Source organism: Amphibalanus amphitrite, unplaced genomic scaffold (assembly GCF_019059575.1).
Source record: "Amphibalanus amphitrite isolate SeventyFive unplaced genomic scaffold, NRLGWU_Aamphi_draft 000110F_arrow, whole genome shotgun sequence".
NCBI classification, from domain to species: domain Eukaryota; kingdom Metazoa; phylum Arthropoda; class Thecostraca; order Balanomorpha; family Balanidae; genus Amphibalanus; species Amphibalanus amphitrite.
Genome location: NW_024881605.1, coordinates 903,723 through 911,812, shown reverse-complemented (window position 1 = coordinate 911,812; position 8,090 = coordinate 903,723).

Here is an 8,090-nt window from a genome sequence, read left to right as displayed (position 1 = left end):
TAAAATACCTTAGTGTTGTAATTTCGAACCGGTTTTACCTAGTTCTCTATATACCGTGGGTGAATGATGTTTTTCTTTATTGGATGCTGGCTAGTGTTTTGATGCCTTGCATATCAAATTAGTTTGAGACTTGCTCAGAAGGTTGCTTCAAGCCTGGCATACCTATCACACCCCAGAAAATATGCAAGGTAAGAAAGAAGCAAGATTTTTAACTATCAGGACAATCACTGTTTGACAGTTCATCAACTTCAGTTCAGTTTCATTTTCCATAACGTTGATAATGAAAAGTACCAGGGTCTGCTGTTCTGTCCCACTACCATGATTCAAGTTCAGGATTTGGCGGCATTAGATGTCTATACTGCTTCAATTCTGGTTCGCTGTTTATATCTTCTGTTCGTGTAGGTACCTACCCATCTTGCAAGGGCTTGTGGGTAAATATTAACATAAGGTCCGATTGACTGTTCAAGCATAAATTTTGCAAATTCTTGCATTATTTGACATTCTGAATCCAGATATCATACTTACGTGCGGCGGAAAAATAAAAAAAACACAAAAATAACAACCTGTTACACCCCTTCATAACACGATACATACCCACGTGCACGCACCAACGACCCGGATGAATGCGACGAGGGAAAAACGCCGCCGTTTCAGCGCTGCCATATGAAGTTTTTTTGCTGCCATTTTCGGGGAAATGTTGGGAACCGGGGTTTATGGGTGGGGAGGGAATCAAATACGATAATCAACGAAAGTGACGTCAAAATACCAAAACACGAAAAAAATGGTAAAAATCATAAACTAACCTAACCTAACCTAACCTAACCTAACCTAACCTAACCTAACCTAACCTAACCTAACCTAACCTACTGATTTTTGCCTACCGGGGATAAGGAAAAAGTTACTTGCAGGAATAGATTGCAGGCAAGAGTAAATCAAATATTTTTAGGTTAAGTGGTCATGCATCAGGCTTCAGGCCAAGGCCTGAAGCCTGATGCATGACCACTTAACCTAAAAATATTTGATTTACTCTTGCCTGTAATCTCTCCTAAGGCATCGCCTTCGGCACTGCACTGCTCCGCCACGAGTATTATTATGATGTCACTTTCATAACAAAATCGAATAGCGTAATGTTTTCACTCAACCTTGGAGTTTATTCATTCGATCCTTTCCACGTGGCGCAAACGGCTGGTGGAGTGCGGTAATGGCCGGTGGTGACGGTAAATATTTTACAGGTGCTTTAAAACTTGGTTGCGCCATGAATAACTATCAGATATGAAATCAGGAGGCCAAAATACATCGTGTGGTATGTTTGTTATAATCACTTTGGCGATCGGACCTTATGTATATAAATACCGGGCTTGTGTAGGCATGCTTCATGAGCTTGAGAATCTATAGCCCATTGCAATGTGCTTTTGTCTATATGTTTTAACTAAAAACAACTTATCATATACTATTTGGTTGCATTTCATTAAAAGTATCCACGGCCGGCTGACGGCTGGCTGCCCACAGTTTGCCACGGCTGTGGGCGGCTGTGGCTGTGGAGCCACGCCAGACTGCAAAGTATGGCACGTAGGTTGACGAGGCGCACCGGCCCAAGTTCAAAATCCGCACCAACCCTTCAAACTGAGCCGGAAAATCCGCACCAAAGCGGGCCGAGAGCCCAAAAAATCCGCACCGAACCCACAGCAACAGTCAATTATAATGTAATGGGCTTTATTCATCTCACTATAATTATTTCCCGTCCAATTTCAGTTTCACTTACCGCTTGAACCACGGGACCGCGCCGCACACTTGTACCGGGCCCTGTTTCACCGGTGATAGCAGCACGCTACTATCAAATTGCGCGAGCTGACGTAACATGATGAGGTCGTACTAATGACGTTTCGTCTAATCCGTGAGCTGCGTTTGGAACAGAGTTGCTGTCTCGTTGAATTGCGTTTGATGCATTTGTTTGATCGCACGGCCGTGAAGATGTTAGCAGCAATATTTGATGACATCACACAGATTGACGGCGTCATGGTTTCTTGATGTTTCCATGGAAACCCAATTTGACACGTGTGATAGCAGCAGCGGCGTATTTAGAAAATCGCGAAGGGGGGGGGGGCAAGGGTTTGGAGGGCGCCACCTCACCCCAGGAGGGCGCCATACGGTCGCGAGATAAAAATCCGCTCAGCGTGGGGGGGGGGGGTGGGGTGGAGGCGTTTTTTTACCACGATCACAGATTTGCGTGACTTGGTATATAGGTTATGCTGCATTGATTTGGCATCGTGTGTATTTTGTTTTTACTCCAGGCCAAAAAAGGTTAAGTCACCCGCTCAGCTTAACCCTATTAGTGGCAGGCTCCTGGCTACCCCTATTTAGTGGCAGGGGGGCTGTTTACGACCCCCCCCCCCTTGATATCTCGAGATCTAACGGGCCGATTTTCAAAATTCAAACTGCATTCGATTTCGCTCAACGTGATCTACATTTCTAAAAAATAAAAATTAAAAAATGTCAATAGGGGGGATAGAGGGGGGTAAAAACGGGCAAATTGCAGATACATTTTAGACTGTTTATCACGGCCAGGTTTCTGAACCAATCTTAACGCAACTTTTGCCGATCGATAGAGAATGAACCAGGAATTCACATGGATCCTAAAAATATGCATTTTCAAAAATCATAGGCGGATACAGATCATTGAGATTGGGGGTACACAAAAAGTATAGTAAATAAGGTTTTTGTTGGTACTGTTTCTCAAAAGGGTGGTAATGGTCTTGTTATGTTACAATTTTTGTATGAGAGAACGACTAAAATTGTATTGGTCATGCATAGGCGGTGTCAGGGCACCTATGTTGGGAGGTAAAACATAACCCCCCTTTTTGGACGCCTGGATCCGCCTATTATAGCAAAAATGTGTCAAAAGAGGATGCACAATAACTGTATATGTTATCACATGATACCTTTCATTCACTGTTCGTAAAACTGGTGCAGCATCGTAATCTTCGCCCAAATGACTCGCTTCACGAATAGGACCCCCCAATTCCCAGTGCTCTGGAGCCGCCCCTGGTAAAGTTATGAACTTGAAATTTTCAGGGAATGTGCCCAATTTAGTTTTAGGAAAAGTCAGAAAATTTCAGCATCGTAGCTTCAGCGGTTTCGGAGATATTCCCGAAAAACCTGAGGGGTGGATGAAAACAACCCCCCCTGCCACTAATAGGGTTAAGTGACAATGCTTAATTTTTTTTAAAGTTAGAACCTGATGATCTTCTTTTAGCGACTATGGTTTGCATTTTTAGAGCACGTGTAAGAGCAATGTACCAAAAGGTGTGCCCCTCCCGCTCACCCACTTCCTTCTCTCCACCAGGAAAAAAAGGGAAGCTCGTAACGTAGTGGCACCTTTTTCGGATCTTTTTTAACCGCATGTCTGAAGAAACCTCCTGGCGCGGGTTCATCTCACACGTCACAAAAAGGTTGCAAGTTATTGGCATAGGTACTAAGTTCCTAGTAAAGAAGAGTTTGTGAAATGCTGCGCCGAAGGCGCGCGAAATTTTTGAAAACAACCTTTTCCTCCGCTTTTTAGGCACATCTTTTGCGTGCTCACTGTTCAAAGCTCTTCCCGCTCTTTTACCAAATTTGAAGGTGTAAAAAATACCTAAGGTTTGGTGGGGCCGGTGCCACACAAGCTGTATAGAAAGCTTCGCCCATGGGTGACGATGTAGAAAAGTTTATTGGCGGTGGCATACACACCAGATCACCATATCGGATTGATACCGGAGCGCGAGGTGCGTAAACACAAGCGCACAACGAGAAGGCGGCAACAACAGAAAGAGAAACCATAACAGGGCTGTTCCTCATGAGATCGATTAGCCTTCTCGGGCTTCTCATCCAAATTACCTCGACCAGCCCTCATGACCTTCTCACAGATGCATACAGTGTTGAGCACCTTCAATCACCGAAACTTGGACGCAAATGGGTAGAAGGGCGGCGATCAAAAGGGGGGCGCCAATAGGTAAGAAGGCTCCGATCAACAATCAACAGGAGGGTGCCACCATGGGTGAGAGGGCGGCAAGAAACAGGAGAGCACCAATAGATAGGAAGGTGGCGATCAACAAGAGGTCGCCAATGGGTAGGAGGGCGGTCATCAACAGGAAGTCGCCGATGAGTGGAAGGGTGACGATTAACAGGAGGGTGGCAATGGTGAGGAGGGCGCCTTTGCCCAAGAGGATGACATTGAACAGGAGGGCGTCTGTGAGGAGGGCGCCGATTTAACAGGAAGGTGCCAGTGGATAGGAGGGCGGCGATCAACAGGAGGGCGCCAGTGGTTAGGAGGGCGGCGATCAACACGAGGGCGCCAAAAGGGAGGAGGGCGGCCATCAAAATTTCACATGAGGGCGCAATAGATAGGAGGGCGCCAATAATTATTAGGGCGCCGACCAGCAGATCGGGGCCCTTCTACATAGGTAGAAGGGCCCCGATTAGCATTCAACAGGAGGGACTAGGAAACCAATAGGTAGGAGGGCGCCAATGGCTAGAAGGGCGGCACTCAACAAGAGGGTGCCAAAAGGGAGGAGGGCGGCCATCAAAATTTCACATGAGGGCGCAATAGATAGGAGGGCGCCAATAATTATTAGGGCGCCGACCAGCAGAAGGGTAGCAATGTGTAGCAGGGTGGCGACCTACAGGAGGGCGCCTTCGGGTGAGAGGGCGCCTATTTACAGGAGAGCACCAATAGGTAGGAGTACACCGATCAAATGAGGGCACCAGTGGGCAGGAAGGCAGCGATCCTATAGGCTTACGTATCCAGTCGCGATTGTTTTTCGATTCGATTTATCACAATTGCATTCGCGATTGGAGGGCGCCTTCGGCGCCCAAGGGGGGGGCATGGCCCAGTGCCCCCCCCCCCCTGCCTACGCCCCTGGATAGCAGCGTGCTGCTATCACCGGTGAAACAGGGCCCCGGAAGTTTGAAATAGAGTAAATAGACGGACGCCGGTGAAAACAGGGCGCCGGAGGGCATATCAATATTGGGTCGCGTGACATTCGGAACTTCTCCTCCTCTGTGAACCTTGTACATGCTAAATGTCACGTATGAATTTCACGAGCCTTGATCAAATCGCCCCAAAAACTTTCGTATGAGTAAAACCAATGACATTCCAAAGTAGCGTGCTGATTGGCAATCCAAACCAGCTGCTCGCAAATGTGACATACCCAGGGGTGGATTTTTATATCAAGTTGGGGTTGCACGTGCAACCCCAACTTTGAATTGTGCAACCCCAACATCAATTTGTGCAACCCCAACTATAAAATTGAAGTAAACCGGCGGGCGACTCAAAGTGTGCCGCCCCCATAACCATGTACCACCCCAAAACTCAATGCCGCCTGTTGACTTCGCACCATCTTCAAGAGCTCCACCCATAATATAAGGGTCACCCCTCAACTCTTAAGTGTAGGTGCCGCCTCCTCAAATGTAGGTGCCGCCCCTTTAAGTGTAGGTGCCGCCCCTTTAAGTGTAGGAACCGCCCCTTCAAGTGTAGGTGCCGCCCCTCGAATGTAGGTGCCGCCCCCTGAGGTGTAGTTGCCGTCCCCTCAAATGTAGATGCCGCCCCTTAAGGTAGGTGCCACCCCTTAAAATGCAGGTGCCGCCCTCTTAAGTGTATGTGCCTTCCCCTCAAATGTAGATAGGTGCCGCCCTTTCATGTGTGGGTGCCGCCTATAAAATGTATGTGCCGCCCTCTCAAGTGTGAGTGCCGCCCCTAAAATGCAGGTGCCGCCCCCTAAAGTGTAAATACTGTCACCTCAAGTGTAAATGCCGCCCCCTAAAAGGTAGGTACAGGGACCCGCAGTTGCTACTGTACACATATATTACCAATTTAGAATTGCGCTATTATTTGCTAAGCGCTGGCCATTGGAGAAAGGAAATGTAGCGCAAAGTATGGAGGAATACCACATGTTTGCTCCTAGGACGTATGTTTTGTCTAATTCCTTTTACCGCCACAGATATTCTTCCAAAACTACAATCGTGCTATTTTTCCGCGCCGGTTGCCTCTCCAGAGCTCATCCTTGGTATCGCCTATAGCTTCCGTTCTCGCTACGTGAATGAAAGTCACGTGACTACTACAGGTTTGCGCTCAGTACTAACACACCTAGCCCGAGGGCCGGTCCGTAGCGGGGAGGGGTAGAACGCCTGAACTCCAGCGCAGTGGAGGTGGTGGTGGCCCGTATCATAAAGAGGCAACCGTAAGCAGAACTACAATTGCCGCAGTATAAGATTATGATCAAGTTTTCCTTAAATGTATTGATTAACAAGGAAGTGCAATGCTTATCCGATATAATAAAACGGTGTCCAAGGCCTTGGAAGAACTATAAAACATATTCAGCAACGTATAAATTTCTGATACAGGCCATGACCTTTCACCTTGCCTCCGGGGAGGACCGCTCAGGAAGCCACATACCGAACGAATCGAGGCCTCGCAGCGCGGCGGCAGAGGAGAGTGGATAAACCATCGCCAGATCTTTCGTTTACTTATGTTTCCAGAAGAAGGGGGGGTGGAGGGTGAGGGTTGTTTTCAACCCACTCACCAATCCTTTCCTTATTAACTTATAGCTTACCGAAAAATGCAACACAATGGTGGCCGTCACGAGATGTAGCGAAGAGTGCCTCAGCCACACCGGCTTTGAGTAAACTTTAAGCATTGGAATTCGGGCCAGTGATCCTGAAGCGATATCTTTTTTTTTTTTTGGTCGTGCATAAGCTGGGATGACGTCGTCCAAGTTAATTGCGAAGAAACGGTTTTAGTTTCAGAACATTTATGAGGCTAGTCGCGCCAAATAGTATACGTTTGTTGCAAAATGTCAAATAGTGATACCACAGAGTTGACGTGCTATCCAGATGATGGAATTTATTTGACACAAGAAGTCAACAAGTGGCATCGTTAGTCATCCTGCATACCTATAAATCGATTCGTCACCTTGGTTCGAGCTCAATAGTTCTTTTCGCGGATGATCGGTTTCGTTTTCTTTCTTTCTTTCTTTTTTGGGGGGGGGGGGGCGGGGGGCAGTTAATGAGCCAGTAACCACCCTCCCCAGTCCCCCAAACAACAATTGTTGACAAATACTCTGATGGCCTAAAAAAATGCCCTCAATTGTGTCACGTAGGGGAGAATGAAGTAAGTTGAGCCGTTTTTTCGTAAGCTACAGGCTAACTTACTGATCATTTTTCTGCGTTTACGGGTTGGACGGACAGAGTGGTCATTTGCGCATGTAATGGTGGCCAGAAATGTTTCATACCGCTTATTTTTGTACTGAAAGGCTGCGTCAAAAATCATCTTGCACGTTGCTCATCTTACCCCATGGGCGGGGTAAGTTGAGACACGTCGTGGGGAAAGTTGAGCATGGATAGAAAAAGCGAACCTCTTCTTTTCCCGGGCGCGGCGAAGAGTGGGCTCTTTTATTTACTCCATGGCATACATACTTATGGCAAAGTTTTTTCCTCCATCAAAAAGTAACTGTTTAAAGCCTTCCAATACCTCGTCAAGTTTTCTATCAAGGAGGAAATCATATTATCCTTCAGATAATCTGCAAATCACTTACAACTTGTGTAATCAACAAAGAAAAAACAATTTCCTACCATTTTTATTCATCAGAAACAAGCGCAGCTCAGTTTGGTTTTCGACAGCGGAGACAACAATGGCTTATCCGGCTCATCTTACCCCAGGTGAAAATGGCTCATCTTACCCCACCCGTGGTCATTTTCGATTAATGACACCTGCTAAGGAAAATAACCATGCACCGCAGATAACAACCATCTCATTTTAAAGGCAAAACATGTCTTAGTTATTAGGGGCGATACCACATGTTACCGGGGCTGAGCGCGAGAACGTTGCCGTCTCACGTGAAAGACGTGAAAGACGTGAACATCGTAAGCAAACGGCACATGGAAGCTCAAGTCAATTAGCGTCATAGGAACTGAGAAACATGGGGTGGCTAAACTTGCCCCTTGGCTCATCTTACCTCACTCTCCCCTGTTTGGGGCTCTCAACCTTGATTTGTTAAAGTTATTTGTCTGTTCATTATAAAACCTGTCAAATTTGCCGTATCATTAAACTTTTATTG